At 41.4% G+C, this 20225-nt stretch overlaps 1 protein-coding gene across 1 annotated transcript in view; it reads left to right on the top strand.

Moving 5' to 3' along the window:
- Positions 1–18804: 18804 nt before the first annotated feature.
- The window catches only part of LOC120028622 (phosphatidylinositol 4,5-bisphosphate 3-kinase catalytic subunit beta isoform-like), a 69026-nt gene continuing 67605 nt past the window's right edge, over positions 18805–20225 (top strand). The window contains exon 1 of the mRNA XM_038973836.1: positions 18805–19238. The gene's annotated coding sequence lies outside the window, so the exon portion shown is untranslated. The remainder of the gene's footprint in view (positions 19239–20225) is intronic.

The raw sequence follows: 20225 nt of genomic DNA, 5'->3' as shown, positions 1-20225 counted from the left end.
CTATATGTCTGGTACAGTGCATTCAGTATAGCCTATATGTCTGGTACAGTGCATTCAGTATAGCCTATATGTCTGGTACAGTGCATTCAGTATAACCTATATGTCTGGTACAGTGCATTCAGTATAGCCTATATGTCTGGTACAGTGCATTCAGTATAGCCTATATGTCTGGTACAGTGCATTCAGTATAGCCTATATGTCTGGTACAGTGCATTCAGTATAGCCTATATGTCTGGTACAGTGCATTCAGTATAGCCTATATGTCTGGTACAGTGCATTCAGTATAGCCTATATGTCTGGTACAGTGCATTCAGCATTCCTACCCCTTGACTTATTACACATGTTGTTGTGTTACAGCCTGAATTCACATTAAATATGTTGTTCTCTCATTCATCTACACACAATACCCCATAATGACAAAGTGAAAACATGTTTTTAGAAATGTTTGCAAATGTATTGAAAATTAAATACAGATATATACAATTTACATAAGTATTCACACCCCTGAGTCAATACTTTGTAGAAGCACCTTTGGCAGCGATTACAGCTTTGAGTCTTTCTGAGTAAGTCTCTAAGAGCGTTGCACACCTGGATTGTACAATATTACAAATTCTTCAATCTCTGTCAAGTTGATTGTTGATCATTGCTAGACAGCCATTTTCAAGTCTTGCCATAGCTTTTCAAGCCAATTTAAGTCAAAACTGTAACTAGGCCACTCAGGAGCATTCAATGTTGTCTTGGTAAGTAACTCCAGTGTAGATTTGGCCTTGTGTTTTAGGTTGTTGTTCTGCTGAAAGATGAATTCGTCTCCCAGTGTCTGTTGGAAAGCAGACTGAACCAGGTTTTACTCTAGGATTTTGCCTTTTCTTATTTTTTCAGTTGCAGTATTACTTAAGTGCCTTGTTGCAACAGGAAACCAGAAGGCACAATTTTCTTTTCCCCCCCGGATAACCAGGGCCACACTCCAACACTCATTTACAAACAACGCATTTGTGTTTAGTGAGACCGCCAGGGATGTTCTCTTGATAAGTGGTGAATTGGACAATTTTCCTGCATGTCCTGCTAAGCATTCAAAATGTAACAAGTACTTTTGGGTGTCAGGGAAAATGTATGGAGTACAAAGTACAAAATTGTCTTTAGGAATGTAGTGAAGTAAAAGTGCAAGTTGTCAAAAATAGAGTAAAGTACAGATACCGCCCCAAAATACTTAAGTAGTAGACACCTTTGAAGTATTTTTACTTAAGTATTTTACACCACTGGTGTGTGTCGGTGTGACAGGAATGGGGGTACACACATGCCTTGCATCCAATGAGGGGTCGAAGGGATGTTTTTATTATTTCTTTATTATTTCATGATTAGGTGAAAAGGTTTCGCACACTGTTTGTTTTTGTTTGTGCGTGTCTTTCCGTTGAGCACCCAGTGAACAACCGTGATTGTATCCTTTGTTGTGCTCTCAGAGATGACAGATTATAATCAAAAAGACGAATGAGGTCAAATCATTCTCACAGGACACATTTGACCCTCAAGTTCCTCCTCCATCCAACCCCTCTACGCCAGGCGTACCTAAACTCGTTTTGGGAACGCCTGTGTGCGTGCGTCCATCCCCGGCTCGTGAGGTGACAGGCGAGTGCGGCAGCTGCGCACACCAGGGCAACCCGGACGCCCGAGTCACTCACAGGTTGCCGGTTTCCCAATGCTCTCACACAATTGAATTTATGGCATTCTTGGGAATGTTTGAGATTTAAGCGCAACCGTTTCCATTTGGACGTAGCGCATATCACCCCAAACCCATTGAAAAGGAGAGTGGGGTCACCACTGTTTGGTATACACCAGCTCGAAACAGGAAAATATACAAAGATTTGATTCGCAGAAAATCCGGCAATTGTTAGGATCAGCGTGAGTTTTTTCCTCCCTTGTACCAGAAATACTAAAAGTTAATTCGGTCCAAAAGCTTTGTCCTATTTGTATGACATTGCAAACACGGTTTTAGTTTTTTTCTGAACATCCCTTGGTGGATCTCCAATGTAATCTACTTGTCACACTGATCTACGTGATGTTTTCAGTTACAGTGGATTTTTATCTTAATGAAAAGCCAGAGAAACAATAAATTACATTTTTACATTTAAGTCATTTTTAGCAGACGCTCTTATCCAGAGCGACTTACAAATTGGAAAGTTCATACATATTCATCCTGGTCCCCCCGTGGGGAATGAACCCACAACCCTGGCGTTGCAAGCGCCATGCTCTACCAACTGAGCCACACGAAATAATACCCTAATCCACCAAAATAATAATGACGATATGTTTTGATACACCACGATAGATTATAATAGGAAATATACACACGGGTTTGTTGACAGGACCCTCGGCCAAAAGAAGACAGAAGTTCATTAAACGTATATAATTAATACGTGACTATAAATACGCAGGATGAGTTGTCATCCACTCAGGGAGAATGACTGACCGTGTGCCCAGGGTAACGTGACGCACCGACCTCTCTCTGTCCCCGCCACAATGGGGCCACCAAAATGTCACCTCGCACCACTACCAAGGAACAGGGCATCGTTGATAGGCTATGGTGCTCCGCGCGCGTCTACAAATAAGTCTGGAGCTCCAGAAATGTGGGGTAACACTGTAACGGAATACTTATAAGTGATTAATTTATGTGCATTTCATAAATGTTTCCTATTTGTCATTTACAGAAATAATTGGCATATGGGTTGAAATTGTAGAACTTCAACTAGTTGCATACCTAGGACTAGGCTATATGACCATCTGAAATTCAATGGAATATAGGCTAGTTTAGGATAAATCCATGTATCAACATGTTCAAACTGCTTGAATTTTACCTTCACACGAACTGCTGAATTACCACTGGTTTACCTCTGAATGGCAGAAGTGGCTGGCCGCTTCTGCAAAGGGAAATGCGATCCACTCTAAAAAAGCACTTCCCCTTCTCTTGATTATGAGCTCTAAATTGCTTTGTCTGTTTTTAAATGCGAATCCTTTTCCCATAGTGCCGTTGATGGAGGCTATTTTTAACCTCTTCCCCTCCTTGTGCTTTAAGAAAACTTCTGGTGAATTGGCAAGAGTAGGCTAAGCAGCTCTCCGGGGCCATTTCTAATTTCCACGGATTAATCGTGAAACATGGAACCCTTGGGGCCCATTATGGCTCAAAACCTGCTAAACAGAATTGTAATTACATATTTGTATTGTTTAGTTTCAGGTATTTGTCTATATCCATTTTCATTGGGAAATATTACATATTAGGCTTGCCTGACGATTCACCCTGAATTTAATTCCTCAGCTCTATCGATCCTACCGCCTACATATATTGTCTGAAACTGCTATTCTAGAAGTCGTTTGTGTGAATTTAAAATGAGGGGCGTTGTACAAAACCAATTAATCAGCGATTACATCATCTCTAACAAATCTAACCAATCAGAGCATTCAAAGTGAATAACTTGATCATGCAAGCCTGGCCAAAACGATTGGTTTCTGGGACCAATCAGAAAGGACAGAATGTGTTCCCATTCTACAAATTCGGGGAGACTCATCATTGAGAAGAAATGTCAGTTGGCTGGAGCAATGTGGATGGGGTTGCCAGGCTCACCTGGGGGTTTTGTATAAGGATAGAACTGACTAAAACAAGCATATCCTTTGGTGCCCCTTTACCACAACAATGATAATATCTTGACTTTGAATGTTGTTGTCCTAGGGCTGGGGTGCTGGTCAGTGTTTCCAATTCACTCCTTCTGTACCCCTGAAAGAGTCTGTTTACACATGCCAGTTTATGGCCACATTCATTCTCTAGGGGCACACCCCTGTAAACCATTACATGTTGCACGGTTCCATTCTGTGTTCATTAAATGCTTCATTAAACCTCACTGATACAGGAATTATTTTGAAAAATGACCAGCTTATCCAGGCTAGAGGTATAGGACCATGATGTAGTGACATGGCAGTATGCAGGTGATTTAACTAGCCCAGTTAAAATACAATAATGCATATAATTGCATGTTGATTACAACATGATTTTCATGAGTTATGTCATTTATTTATGTACTGTACCATCAAAAACGATGAGGATGTCTCTCCAGTGAGTTTTTCTCTCCATTGGCTGTGTATGATCATAAAACAGGAAGTTTGCCTTAAGCTTGACCCTGGGTCTCCGACTCTCCAATCAAGCGTAGCCTCGTCACATCCCAGATCACATCACAGTACAATCCAATTTCAGCCACAGAAACAACGTATTCCTTTCAAACAATTACATACCTCTTGGCAAGGGCTCACAATTAAACAAATGATTATATTTTGATACCCGTAATTATACGCATTCGCATGAGGTCTCCTTTGAAGTCCAATGTGCTTTTTATTACACGCTTATCTCGTGTTATGAGATTATGCAGCGAGCAGGTTTGGATTGAGTTACGGTACATTTAATTGAATAAGAGGAGAATAACTCCGTAATAGAAGCATGCTGGAGTCAGTGATACAGCACTCTGGCCATTCCCTTTGAGCCCGGATTATGTTTAGCAAATTTAAGATAATGAGAATGTTATGAGGGGGCTGCCTATGTAGGCCATATGACACGACACAGCCTGTCCATGGCTCTGGCCAGCTTCACAGAGCAGAGGGTTTCCTTTGAAAGACAATCTATTTCATTAGTCATATTCCCAGCTTGCCGCAGAGGCTGGGAATGGTTTGGAAAGCTGCATGTGAGGGCTGCTTCTATATAACCACCACTTAATCAACCAACAGGGGTTCAATTGGGGTATTGTATTCAGTGGGGCTGTCCTCAAATTGGTGGCATTTTTATTATGTTTTAGAGGCATGTATTAAATTCGCAATGTAGGCTTTGCTGTCTCCCATGCTGAAGTGGTGGAACCAAAGTTGCCAAGTGACTTGATAATACTTACAGTATTTTATTCATGCATGTATACATATTTACATTATTAGGCTTACTATTTTACAAATGTAATAATGAGGGGTAGGGGTAAATTTTTTAGGTTTCAGCCAATGAGGGAAGCGTACATTCAATTCATGACTTTTACTGAATGAAAACGAGGCATGCTCTTGGCCGTGAACCTGGCCATACAAAATATATTTAGAGGTCTTTGGAATAAAGGTTGATGCACATGCTGCTATGTACCGCCCTCTTCTGGAATTAAATATTATACTACACCAAATAATGAAAGTGCTTCTTGAAGTTCAATAATGTGCGTGTGTGTGTTTGAGAGAGAGAGACATTGGAGTGGCATTGGAATTGGTAAACATTTCCATCCATCAGATTAAAGCTCTAGGAGAAATGTCTCACATATTCCACATGTTTATGAAATCTGGGGTCATAATAATTTAGTAATGTTATTTGACAATCAGTGTTATAGGTCATATGAGTTTAGTAATGTTATTTCTGTCTTATCCGGCGTCCTGTGTGAATTTAAGTATGCTCTCTCTAATTCTCTCTTTCTTTCTCTCTCTCGGAGGACCTGAGCCCTAGGACCATGCCTCAGGACTACCTGGCTTGATGACTCCTTGCTGTCCCCAGTCCACCTGGCCGTGCTGCTGCTCCAGTTTCAACTGTTCTGCCTGCGGCTATGGAACCCTGACCTGTTCACCGGACGTGCTACCTGTCCCAGACCTGCTGTTTTCAACTCTCTAGAGACCGCAGGAGCGGTAGAGATACTCTTAATGATCGGCTATGAAAAGCCAACTGACATTTACTCCTGAGGTGCTGACTTGCTGCACCCTCGACAACTACTGTGATTATTATTATTTGACCATGCTGGTCATTTATGAACATTTGAACATCTTGACCATGTTCTGTTATAATCTCCACCCGGCACAGCCAGAAGAGGACTGGCCACCCCTCATAGCCTGGTTCCTCTCTAGGTTTCTTCCTAGGTTTTGGCCTTTCTAGGGAGTTTTTCCTTGCCACCGTGCTTCTACACCTGCATTGCTTGCTGTTTGGGGTTTTAGGCTGGGTTTCTGTACAGCACTTTGAGATATCAGCTGATGTACGAAGGGCTATATAAATAAATTTGATTTGTCAATCAGTGTTATAGGTTAGATGACTTTAGTAATGTTATTTCTCAATCAGTGTTATAGGTCATATGAGTTTAGTAATGTTATTTCTCAATCAGTGTTATAGTAACCCACACATTACATCCTATTCCCCATACAGTGCACAGCATTTGGCCATCTCTGGAACACTACTGGTTAGTTCTGAGACAGCCAGTGCATTATCTCGTTTTCTAAACTCACTCATGGGGTGTGTTCAGTATGACGGTGTGCAACGTTGAATTCAACGGAAACGGTACTGAACGACCAGTTGAAAATCTTTGTGATTATGGTGGTCCAGAGGGGGATTACCATATGGTATGCTGCATGGGTTTTGCTATTTCAAATGGTCAGACCCATATTAAATCAGGCCACACTTTGTTGCAAACTTACCAAAAGGGAGCAAACGTACCTCAAAGGCTGTTGAAGAACGGTGCTCACTGTTTTGGGGGAAACCCGTCGTTCAGTACAAACCTTCACTCAACGTAGCAAACATTGAATCGAACTGAACGCACCCCTGTTCTCGGTCAAGAATGACGTAAGAAAATGTATTCGTTTATATAACCAGACCAGCAGGGGGCGACACAGCTATTTCATTAATCGGTTACTTTTCTCCCTGCTTCAACAGTGGACTAATGTATCTGACCAAATAATATTTATTTCCTGCGTTTTGCCACTGTGCTTGACAAAATATGATGGATCAGAGGACATACGACCAACTTGCCAAAGGGTCAACTTGATGCCCCTTCAATTGACGATGAGGCAACTGACTTGTGTTGCATGGTGCAAACATTATTATTCAATTAATAATATCTAATAAATACCCCTGGCTTATCATTACTTTCTTTGAGACAGTTTAAGTCATAACCATGATGAATCATGTAGCCTAGTTTAATGTGGACTATTAGCCTATGGGGCTACATGTTGGTTATGTAGGCCTATACATAGTAGGCTAAGCTATATATTAATGCACTGCCTTTACAGTTATTAGCATTCAAAATAAGGCATAGTGTACCTATTTTTTTTTAACACAGCATCACAACCAGGCAGGCACCAGCTGGCACAGAAAGCCCTGTATAATGACTGGCTCAAGTCAACACGCGACCCCCTCCCAAAATAATGCACCGGGATAATCGACGCGCCTTCGGCAACGTTGGAATGTTTCAACTGGCAAATTCCACTCGCGTTTTTTCCCCCATCTCAAATAGTTGGAGAGGTTTCAGAACTTTGTGTTTCCGGGTGAAATCTCTGGCCCGAAGTTTCATGCCGGGGATATGAGCATAGGAGACGCAAAGCCGGCTGAAAGAACAGTGTAGGCTACGCAGGGACGGAGAGAAAGGGAAGGGAGAGAATAAGAAAAAAACCGAACAGCAGCTGAGCGGTGCGTTTTTCACCTTCTGAAAAACAGGAAGCAAACGCCGATCTGCCTACCTGGCCGCATTGTCCTGCAGGGAGAAGACAGCGGGCTCTCACGGCTCTTCTTGCCACGCATAGGCATATTATTTTTCTAAAGCCTAACTCTCGTTCTTGTGGATTCAACTGCGAGAAAAACTGTCGTTCTTGTGGATTCAATCGAGAGAAAACAACTTTTAACTAGGCCTATTTCCTCATTCGTACGGTCGTTATTTTTCATATTCCCAACAAGAATATAACTCAAGGTAAGTCCCTGGCACAATTCCATCGCTACCTCGAATTAGTAGGCTAGCCTACATGGAGTCATTGAGCAAAACTCCACCTCGGTCGATAAGTGCTACATTGTGTCGAGACCTCACCCAGATTGTTGTTTGAAGTTATAAACTACATTTGCACTTTTGTCGGGAAAAGATTCGTTTCCTATTTTTGTTAAACAATAGGCAACGTTTCGAAACGAGTTTCATGATTGGTTTACTCTCTGAGCACCCAATGATGCATTCTGCCTTATCCCTAGTGTTCTCATCCGTAATTATCGCCCACACCAGGGACCATGTGAACTACAAACCCCCCGAGTTAGGTAGACTATGCAAAATATCATCGGATTGTAGTCGTTTATTAATATGGGCCTTTGAAAGCAGCGACATGTTTTGGTCTCAAAATTATTAGACAATTTATTTACAATGCAGCTGGGTCGGGTATGTTAGGTCTCGTTTTATAATTTTATTTTGTGACTTGTCATTAAAACTCGGGTTTGACGCACTCGCTGCTGCTTTTCGCCTCTTTCTCATCTCAGCCTATACAGAACCACGGTTCGACTCTAGGCTACGGATGACACGATGGGGACATGTTTAGGCTACACTTGATAACCGACAGCAAAGAAAAGCTATGCTATGTCAGGATTTATTTTTTATGTAATCTATGCCTTCGCGTTCTCAAACGGAAGGGAATCCCGCCGTGGAACATTGACAGAGTGGTAAAATAGGGCAAGTCGCATCGACGTTTGTCTCGCGGTAGTTTTAAAACCGGGAAGTTTTTGGAGAGGCTGGGTAGAATTGAGCAGTTGACCGGTGGATAGTGCATTTCTGGAGTAGAGTCGTGACTGCCTGCCTGTCAATGCCGTTATAGATGACTGTCTGCCATGTCCCCAAAAATGTATGAATAGGTTATTCAAGTAATTGTAGTAGCACATTGTTTGTCATTTTCGCCAGGCCTTTTTGTCCTACTTTGTCAGCTTGTAGGCCTCTGCCAGCACTTGGATAGGCTACCTCCGAGCACACTTGGTGACAAAAAACAAATGTCTAGTACTATAATTCCAAGCGGCCTATGTCTTTGAGACTTTGACATAGTTATTGCTTAGCCAATGTGATGACACACCTTACCTGTCTTTTAAAATATTAGTGAATTAAGTGTCGCAATTTTAGATGCAATTTCACTTTATATTTCATGAACTCAAATGCTCATGCAAGTTTGAGCATGTCTGTATCTCAGATTTTCTCCCTTAAGCAGCAATATTAACCTCTTCGGCGACCTGACGAAATTCACATAGAAATATAAGTTATAGATCTGTCATTCTTGTTGAAAACAAGTCTAAGACGTGGTAGATCTGTCCTATGTGCACTATTTCTATGCTTCCCTGTCTTAAGTTTCATTTTTGCATCTTTTTCTTTAGGTTGTGTACACCAGCTGAAAATGCTATATTTTTGGTTATGGTAAAGATATTTTACAGTGGTTTAGATGGCACAATGATTATACTTGGTTATTTTGTCACATATACTGAAATTAGGCAAACTATTCAACTATTCATCAACCTTCAGCGTAAAAATAGTAAAACAAAGTTTGAGTGTCACACACTATATGAAACATGCAGATGCGGTAATTGCCATATAATTAGGACTTAGAATAAAATATAGAGTCATTTAATATAGAGTCATTTAATTTAATTCACTGATGGTCAGTGCTCTAGCAGCCCTATTCAATCTCTCTTGGAAGCTCATTGATTTGATCATTTAGGAGAGATATGTAGGTCCTACAGCATGTCCAGAACATGTTACGGAGTAGGCAAAAATTAGGTACCATAGTAGCCTGGCGTTTAAATAACTATTTATAAACATTTGATCCATATTACCAACAGAAAGCACGAAACATATGAGTGCTTATAAAACCTTTGTCAAGTACACAAACTATTATGGTGGCACGTGTAAAACTATCACAACAATGCTTGCATCACTTCACTGAAGAGGACTGCATTTGAATAGGCCTCACGTGGAGTCCAAATTATATCCACATGTTCAAATGTATACGATACCTTTAATTGCAATTCAGTACATATTATTCCTGTAAGTTTCTCATATACATGAATTCAAAACAGTTGCTTATATCAGGAGTTCACTGTATCTTAGCTGGAGAGTCTTTTTCAGCATTATGGAGCGTCGAATCGAATTAGCATACGTCAAAAATGTGTAAACCTATTAAGCTACGCGAGGCTAATGCACACTATTACACTAATTATGATACCATAATAATAAGAGATGTAAACTATTACAAAACCAAAATAAATAATCATATTGGTACAACATGTAAATGAGCCTAATCTTAAACTTTCTGCAAAACAAGTCTATTGAGCGTGCTCTTCTGAGTAGGCCCCCAATGTAGCCAACATTTCAGTATGGAATGTAGTTCAATCACAACTCGTAAAGCCTTTATCATGAAGTAAAACGTTTATTTTTATGATGATGATGATGATGATGAAGAGCCTCATACTCAAGTCAGGCACAATCTGTTTGTTTTTTACAACCTTAGCTTGTCCGTCAGTATAGCCTATATGTCTGGTACAGTGCATTCAGTATAGCCTATATGTCTGGTACAGTGCATTCAGTATAGCCTATATGTCTGGTACAGTGCATTCAGTATAGCCTATATGTCTGGTACAGTGCATTCAGTATAGCCTATATGTCTGGTACAGTGCATTCAGTATAGCCTATATGTCTGGTACAGTGCATTCAGTATAGCCTATATGTCTGGTACAGTGCATTCAGTATAGCCTATATGTCTGGTACAGTGCATTCAGTATAGCCTATATGTCTGGTACAGTGCATTCAGTATAGCCTATATGTCTGGTACAGTGCATTCAGTATAGCCTATATGTCTGGTACAGTGCATTCAGTATAGCCTATATGTCTGGTACAGTGCATTCAGTATAGCCTATATGTCTGGTACAGTGCATTCAGTATAGCCTATATGTCTGGTACAGTGCATTCAGTATAGCCTATATGTCTGGTACAGTGCATTCAGTATAGCCTATATGTCTGGTACAGTGCATTCAGTATAGCCTATATGTCTGGTCCAGTGCATTCAGTATAGCCTATATGTCTGGTCCAGTGCATTCAGTATAGCCTATATGTCTGGTCCAGTGCATTCAGTATAGCCTATATGTCTGGTCCAGTGCATTCAGTATAGCCTATATGTCTGGTCCAGTGCATTCAGTATAGCCTATATGTCTGGTCCAGTGCATTCAGTATAGCCTATATGTCTGGTCCAGTGCATTCAGTATAGCCTATATGTCTGGTCCAGTGCATTCAGTATAGCCTATATGTCTGGTCCAGTGCATTCAGTATAGCCTATATGTCTGGTCCAGTGCATTCAGTATAGCCTATATGTCTGGTCCAGTGCATTCAGTATAGCCTATATGTCTGGTCCAGTGCATTCAGTATAGCCTATATGTCTGGTCCAGTGCATTCAGTATAGCCTATATGTCTGGTCCAGTGCATTCAGTATAGCCTATATGTCTGGTCCAGTGCATTCAGTATAGCCTATATGTCTGGTCCAGTGCATTCAGTATAGCCTATATGTCTGGTCCAGTGCATTCAGTATAGCCTATATGTCTGGTCCAGTGCATTCAGTATAGCCTATATGTCTGGTCCAGTGCATTCAGTATAGCCTATATGTCTGGTCCAGTGCATTCAGTATAGCCTATATGTCTGGTCCAGTGCATTCAGTATAGCCTATATGTCTGGTCCAGTGCATTCAGTATAGCCTATATGTCTGGTCCAGTGCATTCAGTATAGCCTATATGTCTGGTCCAGTGCATTCAGTATAGCCTATATGTCTGGTCCAGTGCATTCAGTATAGCCTATATGTCTGGTCCAGTGCATTCAGTATAGCCTATATGTCTGGTCCAGTGCATTCAGTATAGCCTATATGTCTGGTCCAGTGCATTCAGTATAGCCTATATGTCTGGTCCAGTGCATTCAGTATAGCCTATATGTCTGGTCCAGTGCATTCAGTATAGCCTATATGTCTGGTCCAGTGCATTCAGTATAGCCTATATGTCTGGTCCAGTGCATTCAGTATAGCCTATATGTCTGGTCCAGTGCATTCAGTATAGCCTATATGTCTGGTCCAGTGCATTCAGTATAGCCTATATGTCTGGTACAGTGCATTCAGTATAGCCTATATGTCTGGTACAGTGCATTCAGTATAGCCTATATGTCTGGTACAGTGCATTCAGCATTCCTACCCCTTGACTTATTACACATGTTGTTGTGTTACAGCCTGAATTCACATTAAATATGTTGTTCTCTCATTCATCTACACACAATACCCCATAATGACAAAGTGAAAACATGTTTTTAGAAATGTTTGCAAATGTATTGAAAATTAAATACAGATATATACAATTTACATAAGTATTCACACCCCTGAGTCAATACTTTGTAGAAGCACCTTTGGCAGCGATTACAGCTTTGAGTCTTTCTGGGTAAGTCTCTAAGAGCGTTGCACACCTGGATTGTACAATATTACAAATTCTTCAATCTCTGTCAAGTTGATTGTTGATCATTGCTAGACAGCCATTTTCAAGTCTTGCCATAGCTTTTCAAGCCAATTTAAGTCAAAACTGTAACTAGGCCACTCAGGAGCATTCAATGTTGTCTTGGTAAGTAACTCCAGTGTAGATTTGGCCTTGTGTTTTAGGTTGTTGTTCTGCTGAAAGGTGAATTCGTCTCCCAGTGTCTGTTGGAAAGCAGACTGAACCAGGTTTTACTCTAGGATTTTGCCTTTTCTTATTTTTTCAGTTGCAGTATTACTTAAGTGCCTTGTTGCAACAGGAAACCAGAAGGCACAATTTTCTTTTCCCCCCCGGATAACCAGGGCCACACTCCAACACTCATTTACAAACAACGCATTTGTGTTTAGTGAGACCGCCAGGGATGTTCTCTTGATAAGTGGTGAATTGGACAATTTTCCTGCATGTCCTGCTAAGCATTCAAAATGTAACAAGTACTTTTGGGTGTCAGGGAAAATGTATGGAGTACAAAGTACAAAATTGTCTTTAGGAATGTAGTGAAGTAAAAGTGCAAGTTGTCAAAAATAGAGTAAAGTACAGATACCGCCCCAAAATACTTAAGTAGTAGACACCTTTGAAGTATTTTTACTTAAGTATTTTACACCACTGGTGTGTGTCGGTGTGACAGGAATGGGGGTACACACATGCCTTGCATCCAATGAGGGGTCGAAGGGATGTTTTTATTATTTCTTTATTATTTCATGATTAGGTGAAAAGGTTTCGCACACTGTTTGTTTTTGTTTGTGCGTGTCTTTCCGTTGAGCACCCAGTGAACAACCGTGATTGTATCCTTTGTTGTGCTCTCAGAGATGACAGATTATAATCAAAAAGACGAATGAGGTCAAATCATTCTCACAGGACACATTTGACCCTCAAGTTCCTCCTCCATCCAACCCCTCTACGCCAGGCGTACCTAAACTCGTTTTGGGAACGCCTGTGTGCGTGCGTCCATCCCCGGCTCGTGAGGTGACAGGCGAGTGCGGCAGCTGCGCACACCAGGGCAACCCGGACGCCCGAGTCACTCACAGGTTGCCGGTTTCCCAATGCTCTCACACAATTGAATTTATGGCATTCTTGGGAATGTTTGAGATTTAAGCGCAACCGTTTCCATTTGGACGTAGCGCATATCACCCCAAACCCATTGAAAAGGAGAGTGGGGTCACCACTGTTTGGTATACACCAGCTCGAAACAGGAAAATATACAAAGATTTGATTCGCAGAAAATCCGGCAATTGTTAGGATCAGCGTGAGTTTTTTCCTCCCTTGTACCAGAAATACTAAAAGTTAATTCGGTCCAAAAGCTTTGTCCTATTTGTATGACATTGCAAACACGGTTTTAGTTTTTTCCTGAACATCCCTTGGTGGATCTCCAATGTAATCTACTTGTCACACTGATCTACGTGATGTTTTCAGTTACAGTGGATTTTTATCTTAATGAAAAGCCAGAGAAACAATAAATTACATGAAATAATACCCTAATCCACCAAAATAATAATGACGATATGTTTTGATACACCACGATAGATTATAATAGGAAATATACACACGGGTTTGTTGACAGGACCCTCGGCCAAAAGAAGACAGAAGTTCATTAAACGTATATAATTAATACGTGACTATAAATACGCAGGATGAGTTGTCATCCACTCAGGGAGAATGACTGACCGTGTGCCCAGGGTAACGTGACGCACCGACCTCTCTCTGTCCCCGCCACAATGGGGCCACCAAAATGTCACCTCGCACCACTACCAAGGAACAGGGCATCGTTGATAGGCTATGGTGCTCCGCGCGCGTCTACAAATAAGTCTGGAGCTCCAGAAATGTGGGGTAACACTGTAACGGAATACTTATAAGTGATTAATTTATGTGCATTTCATAAATGTTTCCTATTTGTCATTTACAGAAATAATTGGCATATGGGTTGAAATTGTAGAACTTCAACTAGTTGCATACCTAGGACTAGGCTATATGACCATCTGAAATTCAATGGAATATAGGCTAGTTTAGGATAAATCCATGTATCAACATGTTCAAACTGCTTGAATTTTACCTTCACACGAACTGCTGAATTACCACTGGTTTACCTCTGAATGGCAGAAGTGGCTGGCCGCTTCTGCAAAGGGAAATGCGATCCACTCTAAAAAAGCACTTCCCCTTCTCTTGATTATGAGCTCTAAATTGCTTTGTCTGTTTTTAAATGCGAATCCTTTTCCCATAGTGCCGTTGATGGAGGCTATTTTTAACCTCTTCCCCTCCTTGTGCTTTAAGAAAACTTCTGGTGAATTGGCAAGAGTAGGCTAAGCAGCTCTCCGGGGCCATTTCTAATTTCCACGGATTAATCGTGAAACATGGGACCCTTGGGGCCCATTATGGCTCAAAACCTGCTAAACAGAATTGTAATTACATATTTGTATTGTTTAGTTTCAGGTATTTGTCTATATCCATTTTCATTGGGAAATATTACATATTAGGCTTGCCTGACGATTCACCCTGAATTTAATTCCTCAGCTCTATCGATCCTACCGCCTACATATATTGTCTGAAACTGCTATTCTAGAAGTCGTTTGTGTGAATTTAAAATGAGGGGCGTTGTACAAAACCAATTAATCAGCGATTACGTCATCTCTAACAAATCTAACCAATCAGAGCATCAAAGTGAATAACTTGATCATGCAAGCCTGGCCAAAACGATTGGTTTCTGGGACCAATCAGAAAGGACAGAATGTGTTCCCATTCTACAAATTCGGGGAGACTCATCATTGAGAAGAAATGTCAGTTGGCTGGAGCAATGTGGATGGGGTTGCCAGGCTCACCTGGGGGTTTTGTATAAGGATAGAACTGACTAAAACAAGCATATCCTTTGGTGCCCCTTTACCACAACAATGATAATATCTTGACTTTGAATGTTGTTGTCCTAGGGCTGGGGTGCTGGTCAGTGTTTCCAATTCACTCCTTCTGTACCCCTGAAAGAGTCTGTTTACACATGCCAGTTTATGGCCACATTCATTCTCTAGGGGCACACCCCTGTAAACCATTACACGTTGCACGGTTCCATTCTGTGTTCATTAAATGCTTCATTAAACCTCACTGATACAGGAATTATTTTGAAAAATGACCAGCATATCCAGGCTAGAGGTATAGGACCATGATGTAGTGACATGGCAGTATGCAGGTGATTTAACTAGCCCAGTTAAAATACAATAATGCATATAATTGCATGTTGATTACAACATGATTTTCATGAGTTATGTCATTTATTTATGTACTGTACCATCAAAAACGATGAGGATGTCTCTCCAGTGAGTTTTTCTCTCCATTGGCTGTGTATGGGCATAAAACAGGAAGTTTGCCTTAAGCTTGACCCTGGGTCTCCGACTCTCCAATCAAGCGTAGCCTCGTCACATCCCAGATCACATCACAGTACAATCCAATTTCAGCCACAGAAACAACGTATTCCTTTCAAACAATTACATACCTCTTGGCAAGGGCTCACAATTAAACAAATGATTATATTTTGATACCCGTAATTATACGCATTCGCATGAGGTCTCCTTTGAAGTCCAATGTGCTTTTTATTACACGCTTATCTCGTGTTATGAGATTATGCAGCGAGCAGGTTTGGATTGAGTTACGGTACATTTAATTGAATAAGAGGAGAATAACTCCGTAATAGAAGCATGCTGGAGTCAGTGATACAGCACTCTGGCCATTCCCTTTGAGCCCGGATTATGTTTAGCAAATTTAAGATAATGAGAATGTTATGAGGGGGCTGCCTATGTAGGCCATATGACACGACACAGCCTGTCCATGGCTCTGGCCAGCTTCACAGAGCAGAGGGTTTCCTTTGAAAGACAATCTATTTCATTAGTCATATTCCCAGCTTGCCGCAGAGGCTGGGAATGGTTTGGAAAGCTGCATGTGAGGGCTGCTTCTATATAACCACCACTTAATCAACCAACAGGGGTTCAATTGGGGTATTGTATTCAGTGGGGCTGTCCTCAAATTGGTGGCATTTTTATTATGTTTTAGAGGCATGTATTAAATTCGCAATGTAGGCTTTGCTGTCTCCCATGCTGAAGTGGTGGAACCAAAGTTGCCAAGTGACTTGATAATACTTAAAGTATTTTATTCATGCATGTATACATATTTACATTATTAGGCTTACTATTTTACAAATGTAATAATGAGGGGTAGGGGTACATTTTTTAGGTTTCAGCCAATGAGGGAAGCGTACATTCAATTCATGACTTTTACTGAATGAAAACGAGGCATGCTCTTGGCCGTGAACCTGGCCATACAAAATATATTTAGAGGTCTTTGGAATAAAGGTTGATGCACATGCTGCTATGTACCGCCCTCTTCTGGAATTAAATATTATACTACACCAAATAATGAAAGTGCTTCTTGAAGTTCAATAATGTGTGTGTGCGTGTGTGTTTGAGAGAGAGAGACATTGGAGTGGCATTGGAATTGGTAAACATTTCCATCCATCAGATTAAAGCTCTAGGAGAAATGTCTCACATATTCCACATGTTTATGAAATCTGGGGTCATAATAATTTAGTAATGTTATTTGACAATCAGTGTTATAGGTCATATGAGTTTAGTAATGTTATTTCTGTCTTATCCGGCGTCCTGTGTGAATTTAAGTATGCTCTCTCTAATTCTCTCTTTCTTTCTCTCTCTCGGAGGACCTGAGCCCTAGGACCTTGCCTCAGGACTACCTGGCTTGATGACTCCTTGCTGTCCCCAGTCCACCTGGCCGTGCTGCTGCTCCAGTTTCAACTGTTCTGCCTGCGGCTATGGAACCCTGACCTGTTCACCGGACGTGCTACCTGTCCCAGACCTGCTGTTTTCAACTCTCTAGAGACCGCAGGAGCGGTAGAGATACTCTTAATGATCGGCTATGAAAAGCCAACTGACATTTACTCCTGAGGTGCTGACTTGCTGCACCCTCGACAACTACTGTGATTATTATTATTTGACCATGCTGGTCATTTATGAACATTTGAACATCTTGACCATGTTCTGTTATAATCTCCACCCGGCACAGCCAGAAGAGGACTGGCCACCCCTCATAGCCTGGTTCCTCTCTAGGTTTCTTCCTAGGTTTTGGCCTTTCTAGGGAGTTTTTCCTTGCCACCGTGCTTCTACACCTGCATTGCTTGCTGTTTGGGGTTTTAGACTGGGTTTCTGTACAGCACTTTGAGATATCAGCTGATGTACGAAGGGCTATATAAATAAATTTGATTTGTCAATCAGTGTTATAGGTTAGATGACTTTAGTAATGTTATTTCTCAATCAGTGTTATAGGTCATATGAGTTTAGTAATGTTATTTCTCAATCAGTGTTATAGTAACCCACACATTACATCCTATTCCCCATACAGTGCACAGCATTTGGCCATCTCTGGAACACTACTGGTTAGTTCTGAGACAGCCAGTGCATTATCTCGTTTCCTAAACTCACTCATGGGGTGTGTTCAGTATGACGGTGTGCAACGTTGAATTCAACGGAAACGGTACTGAACGACCAGTTGAAAATCTTTGTGATTATGGTGGTCCAGAGGGGGATTACCATATGGTATGCTGCATGGGTTTTGCTATTTCAAATGGTCAGACCCATATTAAATCAGGCCACACTTTGTTGCAAACTTACCAAAAGGGAGCAAACGTACCTCAAAGGCTGTTGAAGAACGGTGCTCACTGTTTTGGGGGAAACCCGTCGTTCAGTACAAACCTTCACTCAACGTAGCAAACATTGAATCGAACTGAACGCACCCCTGTTCTCGGTCAAGAATGACGTAAGAAAATGTATTCGTTTATATAACCAGACCAGCAGGGGGCGACACAGCTATTTCATTAATCGGTTACTTTTCTCCCTGCTTCAACAGTGGACTAATGTATCTGACCAAATAATATTTATTTCCTGCGTTTTGCCACTGTGCTTGACAAAATATGATGGATCAGAGGACATACGACCAACTTGCCAAAGGGTCAACTTGATGCCCCTTCAATTGACGATGAGGCAACTGACTTGTGTTGCATGGTGCAAACATTATTATTCAATTAATAATATCTAATAAATACCCCTGGCTTATCATTACTTTCTTTGAGACAGTTTAAGTCATAACCATGATGAATCATGTAGCCTAGTTTAATGTGGATTATTAGCCTATGGGGCTACATGTTGGTTATGTAGGCCTATACATAGTAGGCTAAGCTATATATTAATGCACTGCCTTTACAGTTATTAGCATTCAAAATAAGGCATAGTGTACCTATTTTTTTTTAACACAGCATCACAACCAGGCAGGCACCAGCTGGCACAGAAAGCCCTGTATAATGACTGGCTCAAGTCAACACGCGACCCCCTCCCAAAATAATGCACCGGGATAATCGACGCGCCTTCGGCAACGTTGGAATGTTTCAACTGGCAAATTCCACTCGCGTTTTTTCCCCCATCTCAAATAGTTGGAGAGGTTTCAGAACTTTGTGTTTCCGGGTGAAATCTCTGGCCCGAAGTTTCATGCCGGGGATATGAGCATAGGAGACGCAAAGCCGGCTGAAAGAACAGTGTAGGCTACGCAGGGACGGAGAGAAAGGGAAGGGAGAGAATAAGAAAAAAACCGAACAGCAGCTGAGCGGTGCGTTTTTCACCTTCTGAAAAACAGGAAGCAAACGCCGATCTGCCTACCTGGCCGCATTGTCCTGCAGGGAGAAGACAGCGGGCTCTCACGGCTCTTCTTGCCACGCATAGGCATATTATTTTTCTAAAGCCTAACTCTCGTTCTTGTGGATTCAACTGCGAGAAAAACTGTCGTTCTTGTGGATTCAATCGAGAGAAAACAACTTTTAACTAGGCCTATTTCCTCATTCGTACGGTCGTTATTTTTCATATTCCCAACAAGAATATAACTCAAGGTAAGTCCCTGGCACAATTCCATCGCTACCTCGAATTAGTAGGCTAGCCTACATGGAGTCATTGAGCAAAACTCCACCTCGGTCGATAAGTGCTACATTGTGTCGAGACCTCACCCAGATTGTTGTTTGAAGTTATAAACTACATTTGCACTTTTGTCGGGAAAAGATTCGTTTCCTATTTTTGTTAAACAATAGGCAACGTTTCGAAACGAGTTTCATGATTGGTTTACTCTCTGAGCACCCAATGATGCATTCTGCCTTATCCCTAGTGTTCTCATCCGTAATTATCGCCCACACCAGGGACCATGTGAACTACAAACCCCCCGAGTTAGGTAGACTATGCAAAATATCATCGGATTGTAGTCGTTTATTAATATGGGCCTTTGAAAGCAGCGACATGTTTTGGTCTCAAAATTATTAGACAATTTATTTACAATGCAGCTGGGTCGGGTATGTTAGGTCTCGTTTTATAATTTTATTTTGTGACTTGTCATTAAAACTCGGGTTTGACGCACTCGCTGCTGCTTTTCGCCTCTTTCTCATCTCAGCCTATACAGAACCACGGTTCGACTCTAGGCTACGGATGACACGATGGGGACATGTTTAGGCTACACTTGATAACCGACAGCAAAGAAAAGCTATGCTATGTCAGGATTTATTTTTTATGTAATCTATGCCTTCGCGTTCTCAAACGGAAGGGAATCCCGCCGTGGAACATTGACAGAGTGGTAAAATAGGGCAAGTCGCATCGACGTTTGTCTCGCGGTAGTTTTAAAACCGGGAAGTTTTTGGAGAGGCTGGGTAGAATTGAGCAGTTGACCGGTGGATAGTGCATTTCTGGAGTAGAGTCGTGACTGCCTGCCTGTCAATGCCGTTATAGATGACTGTCTGCCATGTCCCCAAAAATGTATGAATAGGTTATTCAAGTAATTGTAGTAGCACATTGTTTGTCATTTTCGCCAGGCCTTTTTGTCCTACTTTGTCAGC

Source organism: Salvelinus namaycush, chromosome 34, assembly GCF_016432855.1.
Source record: "Salvelinus namaycush isolate Seneca chromosome 34, SaNama_1.0, whole genome shotgun sequence".
In the NCBI taxonomy this organism is placed as follows: Eukaryota; Metazoa; Chordata; class Actinopteri; order Salmoniformes; family Salmonidae; genus Salvelinus; species Salvelinus namaycush.
The sequence above is the reverse complement of the archived record's forward strand: the minus strand, read 5'-3'. Positions and strand labels throughout refer to the sequence as shown.